Genomic DNA, 8757 nt, shown 5'->3' on the forward strand with positions numbered 1-8757 from the left:
GGAGGTATTACTGTTGTTCCTAATGATAAAAATAAACTCATTCCACAAAGAATTGTTACTGGCTAGAGAATGGTAATTGATTTTAGAAAATTAAATAAAGCTACTCGAAAAGATCATTACCCTCTGCCTTTTATTGTTCAAATGCTAGAAAGATTGTCTAAGCATACACACTTTTGTTTTCTTGATGGATATTCTGGTCTTTTCTCAAATACCCGTTTCACAACCTGATCAAGAGAAAACCACCTTTACTTGTCCTTTTGAAACGTATGCTTATAGACGTATGCCTTTTGGTTTATGCAATGCACCTGCTACCTTTCAAAGATGTATGACTACTATATTTGTTTGATTTTTGTGAAAAGATTGTTGAGGTTTTCATGGATGATTTCTCCATTTACAGAACTTCTTTTGATGATTGCTTAAGCAACCTTGATCGAGTTTTGCACAGATGTGAACAAACTAATCTTGTTTTGAATTGGGAGAAGTGCCACCTTATGGTTAATGAAGGTATTGTCTTGGGGCATAAAAATTTTGAACGAGATATTGAGGTGGATAAATCTAAACTTGATGCAATTGAGAAAATGCCATGCCCTAATGATATTAAAGGTATTCGTGGTTTCTTTGGTCATGCTGGTTTTTATAGGAGGTTTATTAAAGACTTCTCTAAAATTTCTAGGCCTCTTACAAATCTTTTACAAAAGGATGTTCCATTTGTTTTTTATAATGATTGTGTAGAAGCCTTCGAAACACTTAAGAAAGCCTTAACTTCCACACCTATAGTTCAACCACCTGATTGGAACTTGCCTTTTGAAATTATGTGTCATGCTAGTGATTATGTTGTTGGTGCTATTCTAGGACAAAGAGTTGATAAGAAATTAAATGTTATTCATTATGCTAGCAAAACTCTAGACAGTGCCCAAAGAAATTATGCTACCACTGAAAAAGAATTTTTAGCAGTTGTGTTTGCTTGTGATAGATTCAGATCTTACATTCCTGATTCAAAAGTAATTGTTCACACTGATCATGATGCTATAAAATATCTCATGAGAAAGAAAGATGCAAATCTAGACTCATTAGGTGGGTTCTCTTGTTACAAGAATTTGATTTACATATCACTGATAGGAAAGGAGCTGACAACCCCGTAGCTGATAACTGATACGTCTCCGTCGTATCTATAATTTTTGATTGTTTCATGCCAATATTATAAAACTTTTATACACTTTTGGCAACATTTTATATGATTTATTTGGACTAACCTATTGATCCACTGCCAAGTGCTAGTTCCTGTTTTTTGCATTTTTTTTGTTTTGCAGAAAATCCATATCAAACGAAGTCCAAACGCGATAAATTTTTATGGAGAAATATTTTGGAATATATGTGATTAGAGGGACTTGGAATCAACGCAAACGGGGGCCCGCAGTGACTACAACCCACCAGGGCGGGCCTGGGGGTGCCAGGTGCGCCCAGGTATCATGTGCCCTCCTTGAACGTCGGTTGGGGCCCTTCTTCTGGTGCAAGAAAGATAATTTATGGGAAAAATCATGTAAAAATTTCAGCGCAATTGGAGTTACGGATCTCCGGAATTTAAGAAACCGTGAAGGACCAGATCTAGGGAACGCGAAACAGAAGAGAACAGAGAGGGAGGTCCAATCTTGGAGGGGCTCCCACCCCTCCGCCGCCATGGAGGCCATGGACCAGAGGGGGAACTCTCCTCTCATCTAGGGGGGAGGCCAACGAAGAAGAAGAAGGAGGGGGGCTCTCTCCCGGCGGTGCCGGAGTGCCGCCGAGGCAAGGATCATGACGGTGATCTACATCAACAATATTGCTACCGTCAAAACCAACTTTCTACCCCTCTATGCTGCGGTGTAACACCTCTTCCCCCCACTGCAATCTCTATATAAACATGGTGCTCAACTCCATATATTATTTCTCAATGATATTTGGCTATCCTATGATGTTTGAGTAGACCCGTTTTGTCCTGTGAGTTAATCATGATCTTGGTTGCTATGATTGTATATTTTATCTATGGTGTTGTACTACGGTGCCCTCCGTCTCACGCAAACGTGAGGGGTCCCCGCTGTAGGGTGTTGCAATATGATCATGATTTGCTTATTGTCAGTGTTGCGGGGGATGACAGTAGCCCAAACGCGGATAAGTGGGTTATGACGTATGGGAGTTAAGAGGACTTGATACTTAATGCTATGGTTGGGTTTCACGACCTTAATGATCTTTAGTAGTTGCAGATGCTTGCTAGGGGTCCAATCCAAGTAGAGAAAGTATGTTAGCTCATGCCTCTCCCTCATATAAAATTACAAGAATGATTACGGGTACGTGTTATCGATTGCCTAGGGACAAATGACTTTCTTGTTGACAAAAGCTATCCACTTTTATTACCTTGCAATTTATCTGTAGTTTTATTCTCGCAAAGTACTCGTAGTTTTATTCTCGCAAAATAGTTTCATACTTTTTTTAGGTAAAGCAAATGTCAAGTGTGCGTAGAGTTGTATCGGTGGTCGATAGAACTTGAGGGAATATTTGTTCTGCCTTTAGCTCCTCGTTGGGTTCGACACTCTTATTTATCGAAGAAGCCTACAAATGATCCCCTATACTTGTGGATCTTTTTCTGGCACCGTTGCCGGGGAGCAATAGCGTGGGGTGAATATTCTCGTGTGTGCTTGTTTGCTTTATCTTTAAGTAGTTTTTATTTTCTGTTCTAAGTTGTTCTCTATCTTTATTTATGGATATGGAACACGAAACACGAAAAAAATAGTTGCACTTGCTACTCATGGAGATGGGGAACCTCCTAAAACCCTCGATGCTCGTTATGTGAAAAATATTATGCACTACTTTGGTAATCCTGAGAAAACCCCATTCAACTTGATAATGGGAGTAACGTTGGATCAACGTGAGTACTTTAGGGATTATTGCTTGACACAAAAAGAGAAACTCTTATGGGATCAAATTCATATGTTGCATTGGTGTGCTCGGGAACTATGCTTGAGATATGATTATACTTGTTGCTCTAGGATGAAGGCTCCACACCTTCCCTTTTCATGCAAATTTAATGATAATGAAACCTTGGCTTCTTATGCTAATGGTAGATATGATTACTATGATGTGGAACGAATAGATGAATTTGTTGCTTTTAAGGGTTCTTATGAAATTGAATCTTTGTTTGAAAAGTTTGAAGATTTTGATGATTCAATTTATAGACCTAAAATTTTGCTATCCTTAAATATTACTATGATAATTATAAATACAATTCTGATATTGATGCGTTTATCGAGAAAGTCTCTGTTGTCCAAGGAGACTAATATTTTGCAGGAGTCTATGGAAGAAGAAATTTATGAAACTATGAGCTCATTGGATGGAAAAGATGATGAGGAGAGCGAAGAACAAAAGGAGGAAGAGCGGATTAGCTACCCGTGCCCACCTTCTAATGAGAGTAACCCTCCAACTCATACATTATTTAATTTCCCTTCATGCTTACTGAAGGATGAATGCTATGATAATTGCTATGATCCCGTTGATTCTTTTGAAATATCCCTTTTTGATGAACTTGATGCTTGCTATGCTTGTGGCCAAGATGCCAATATGAATTATACTTATGGAGATGAACTTTCTATAGTTCCTTATGATAAGAATAAAATTGTTGCTATTGCACCCACACATGATAGTCCTATTATCTTTTTGAATTCTCCCAACTACACTATATCGGACAAGTTTGCAGTTATCAAGGATTACATTGATGGGTTGCCTTTTACCGTTGCACATGATGATTTTGATGAATATAATATGCATGTGCTTTCTTCTCCTACTTGCAATTATTATGAGAGAGGAACTACATCTCCGCCTCTCTATGTTTCCAACACGAAAGAATTGCAAGAAACTTCTTATGCTATGTATTGAACTTTACTTGATATGCATGAATTGTTCTTGTATGACATGTTGATACATAAGAAGAGAGTTAGACTTCTTCATTGAATGATATATGTTGCTCTGTGCTCATTAGTAAATGCCAAATCATTGTTAATTAAAATTGGCTTTGATATACCTTGGGATCCGGGTGGATTCATTACTTGAACACTTTATGCCTAGCTTAATGGCTTTAAAGAAAGCGCTGTCAGGGAGACAACCCGGAAGTTTTCGAGAGTCATTTCTTTCTGTTGAGTGCTTTTATAAAGTTTAAAAACAAAAAAATATAGAGGGGAACTTAAAAACTTTTTCACAAAACAGAAGCGATTGGAAGTTATGCATTGGACAAGTGAGGGTCGACCTTGAACACTTGTGTTCATGATCATGGAAAAAATGTAGAATTTTTCATGAAGATTATCACAAAAATAATTATCCCCTTGTACAATTCCATTGTATTATAAAAATAATGTGCCGAGATTTGCCTTTAGGATGAGTAGATTGCTTGTTGGTATGTGCGGTGCGAAAACAGAAACTTTGGCTGTAGTGCGCGATTTTACATTTTTTTACTAGAACGTTGAAAGTTTCTGAAACTTTTTGCACAATATTGCTATACAATTTTTTTATTTTTTCCTAATTTTCAGAATTTTTTGGACTAGCAGAAGTATGGTGAATGCTCAGATTACTACAGACTGTCCTATTCAAGACAGATTCTGTTTTTGATGCATTGTTTTGCTTGTTTTGATGAAACTATCAATTCTACCGGTGGTATAAGGCATGGAAAAGTTATAATACAGTAGCTACAATGCCGAAACAAAATATGAATTGGTTTGCAACAATACTTAGAATAGTGATTTCCTTTATTATACTAACGGATGTTATCGAGTTTTCTGTTGAGTTTTGTGTGGATGAAGTGATCAAATATCGAGGAGGTCTCGATATGAGGAGAAGGAGGAGAGAAAAGAGCTCAAGATTGGGGATGCCCAAGGCACCCCAAGTAAATATTCAAGGATACTCAAGCGTCTAAGCTTGGGGATGCCCCGGAAGGCATCCCATCTTTCTTCAAGAAGTATCGGTATGTTTTCGTCTTCGTTTCGTTCACGTGATATGTGTAAATCTTGGAGCGTCTTTTGTGCTTATTTTTCACTTTTCTTTTATGCACCATGCTGGTATGAGATAGTCCATGGTTGATTTATAGAATGCTCATTGCACTTCACTTATATATTTTGAGTAAGGCTTTATAGAATACTTCATGTGCTTCACCTATATCATTTGAAGTTTGGATTGCCTGTTTCTCTTCACATAGAAAACCGTTATTTGAAGAATGCTCTTTTGCTACACTTATATTTGTTAGAGCATGATCTTTTGTATTAAGAATTAAACTCTCTTGCTTCACTTATATCTATTTAGAGAGTCAAACGGAATTGGTCATTTGCATGGTTAGTCATAAAATCCTACATAAAACTTGTGGATCACTGAGTATGATATGTTTGATTCCTTGCAATAGTTTTGCGATATAGAGATGGAATATGTGGGAGGTACTAGTAAACGGTTGTGGTTAGTAAGAATATTGGTGTTAAGGTTTGTGATTCCCGAAGCATGCATGTATAGTCTCTCGTTATGCTATGATGTTGGATCATGATTTATTATTGATTGTCTTCCTTATGAGTGGCGGTCGGGGACGAGCGATGGTCTTTTCCTACCAATCTACCCCCCTAGGGGCATGCGTAGTAGTACTTTGCTTCGAGGGCTAATAAAATTTTGCAATAAATATATGAGTTCTTTATTACTAATGTGAGTCCATGGATTATACGCACTCTTACCTTTCCGCAATTTGCTAGCCTCTACGGTACCGTGCATTGCCCTTTCTGACCTCGAGAGTCGGTGCAAACTTCGCTGGTGCATCCAAACCCCGTGATATGATACGCTCTATCACAAATAAGCCTTATTATATCTTCCTCAAAACAGCCACCATACCTACCTAATATGGCCTTTCCATAGCCATTCTGAGATATATTGCCATGCAACTTCCACCGCTTCCGTTTTGATAACTTGAGCATTCATTGTCGTATTGCTTTGCATGATCGTAAGATAGCTAGCATGATATTTCCATGGTTTGTCCGTTTTTTGATATCGTTGTCATGCTAGATCATTGCACATCCTGGTACATTGGCAGAGACATTCATATAGAGTCATACTTTGTCATAGTTATCGAGTTGTAATTTTTATTTCTTTTGAGTTATAAGTAAATAGAAGTGTGATGATCATCATTATTCATTTTTAGAGCAGTGCCCAGTGAGGAAAGGATGATGGAGACTATGATTCCCCCACAAGTCGGGATGAGACTCCGGACAATAAGAGAAAAAAAAGAAGAAAAAGAAGAAAAAGGAAAAAGGAAAAAAAGAAAAAAAAAGAAAGAAAAAAAGAAAAAAAATAAATAAATAAAGAGAGAAGGGGCATTGTTAGTATCCTTTACCACACTTGTTCTTCAAAGTAGCACCATGTTTTTCATATAGAGAGTCTCCTATTTAGTCATTTTCATATACTAGTGGGAATTTTTCATTATAGGATTAGATGCACACCCACTTAGTTTGCTTTCATACACTTATAGCTCTTAGTGCATTCGTTGCAAGGCAATCCCTACTCCTCGCATTGATATCAATTGATGGGCATCTGCATAGCCCGTTGGTTAGCCACGTCGATATGAGACTTTCTTACTTTTTGTCTTCTTTATATTTACCCCTATAATCATACTCCATTCCACCTATAGTGCTATATCCATGGCTCGCGCTCATGTATTGCGTGAGGGTTGAAAAATTTGAAGCGCGTTAAAAAGTATGAACCAATTGCTCGGCTTGTCATCGGGGTTGTGCATGATAAATACTTTGTGTTAAGAAGACAGAGCATGACAAGACTATATGATTTTGTAGGGATAGCTTTCTTTACCGTTGATACTTTGAAAGACATGATTGTTTGTTGGGAGGCCTGAGTATTGATGTCTTTATGTCAAATTGTAGAGTATTGCTTTGAATCACTTATGTCTTAATATTCATGCCACGATTAGATATATGATCAAGTTTATGCTAGGTAGCATTCCACATCAAAAATTATCTTTTTTATCATTTACCTACTCGAGGACGAGCAGGAATTAAGCTTGGGGATGCTGATATGTCTCCGTCGTAGTATAATTTTCGATTGTTTCATGCCAATATTATACAACTTTTATACACTTTTGGCAACATTTTATATGATTTATTTGGACTAACCTACTGATCCAGTGCGCAGTGCCAGTTCCTGTTTTTTGCATGTTTTTTGTTTCGCAGAAAATCCATATCAAACGAAGTCCAAACGTGATAAAAATTAACGGAGAATTATTTTGGAATATATGTGATTTTTGGGACTTGGAATCAACGCAAACAGGGCCCACAGTGACCACAACCCACTAGGGTGCGCCTGGGGGTGCTAGGCGCGCCCAGGTATCTTGTGCCCTCCTTGAACGTCGGTTGGGGCCCTTCTTCTGGCACAAGAAAGATAGTTTATGGAAAAGAATCGTGTAAAAATTTCAGCGCAATCGGAGTTACGGATCTCCAGGAATTTAAGAATCTATGAAGGGCCAGATTTGGGGAACACGAAACAGAAGATAACAGAAAGGGAGACCCAATCTCGGAGGGGCTCCCACCCCTCTACCGCCATGGAGGCCATGGACCAGAGGGGGAACTCTCCTCCCATCTAGGGGGGAGGCCAAGGAAGAAGAAGAATGAGGGGGGCTCTCTCCCCTCTCTCCCGGTGGTGCCGGAGTGCCGCCGGGGCAAGGATCGTGATGGCGATCTACATCAACAATCTTGCTACCGTCAACACCAACTTTCTCCCCCTCTTGCAGCGGTGTAACACCAATTCCCCCCGCTCCAGTCTCTACTTAAACATGGTGCTCAACTCCATATATTATTTCCCAATGATATTTGGCTATCCTATGATGTTTGAGTAGATCTGTTTTGTCCTGTGGGTTAATCGTGATCTTGGTTGGTATGATTGTATATTTTATCTATGGTGCTGTCCTACAGTGCCCTCCGTCTCGCGCAAACGTGAGGGGCCCCCGCTGTAGGGTGTTGCAATATGATCATGGTTTGCTTATTGTCAATGTTGCGGGGGATGACAGCAGCCCAAACGCAGATAAGTGGGTTATGACGTATGGGAGTAAAGAGGAATTGATACTTAATGCTATGGTTGGGTTTCACGACCTTAATGATCTTTAGTAGTTGCTGATGTGTGACGCCCGGATAATTAAGCTACAGTAATCCCCTCCTAATGGTGCCATGTCATCGCAATTAAATTGCTAAACCTCACTTTGATCCAATCCTGATTCAAATTTAAATTTAAAGTAAAGTCAAATTATTATTTCTTCATACGGTAAAACAAAAATGTTCGGTGCGTTGCAAATATTCACTAACAAATTGTCGTTAAAGAATCCACATTTTTCAGAATTATTAAATGCCCCTAAGCTATTTTTAATTGAACCATAAAGCTTTTAGTTGAACCATCCCAATTTAAATAAATATGTAAGCAATTCAAAAATATTTGAAACTTGGTGGGTTAACTCAAATATTAGCTAGTATTTATGTCTTAAGTTTTACATTTAACTGAAGTCTTTTGGTAGCCCAAATAATTGCAACACAGTGAGATAAAATGGAAAACAGAAAGGATAAAGAAAAAGCAAAAGGAAAATGGAGAAATCCCCCCTGTTCACTTAAGCCCAGTACTTACACTATGCCAGGCCCAGCCCAACTGGCCAGCCTTTTCCCCTACCTCTCGTAGGGGAGAGGCAGAGCCGTGCGTGCCGGCCATCCATGG

The sequence above is a fragment of the Aegilops tauschii genome, chromosome 6, assembly GCF_002575655.3.
Source record: "Aegilops tauschii subsp. strangulata cultivar AL8/78 chromosome 6, Aet v6.0, whole genome shotgun sequence".
NCBI classification, from domain to species: Eukaryota; Viridiplantae; Streptophyta; class Magnoliopsida; order Poales; family Poaceae; genus Aegilops; species Aegilops tauschii.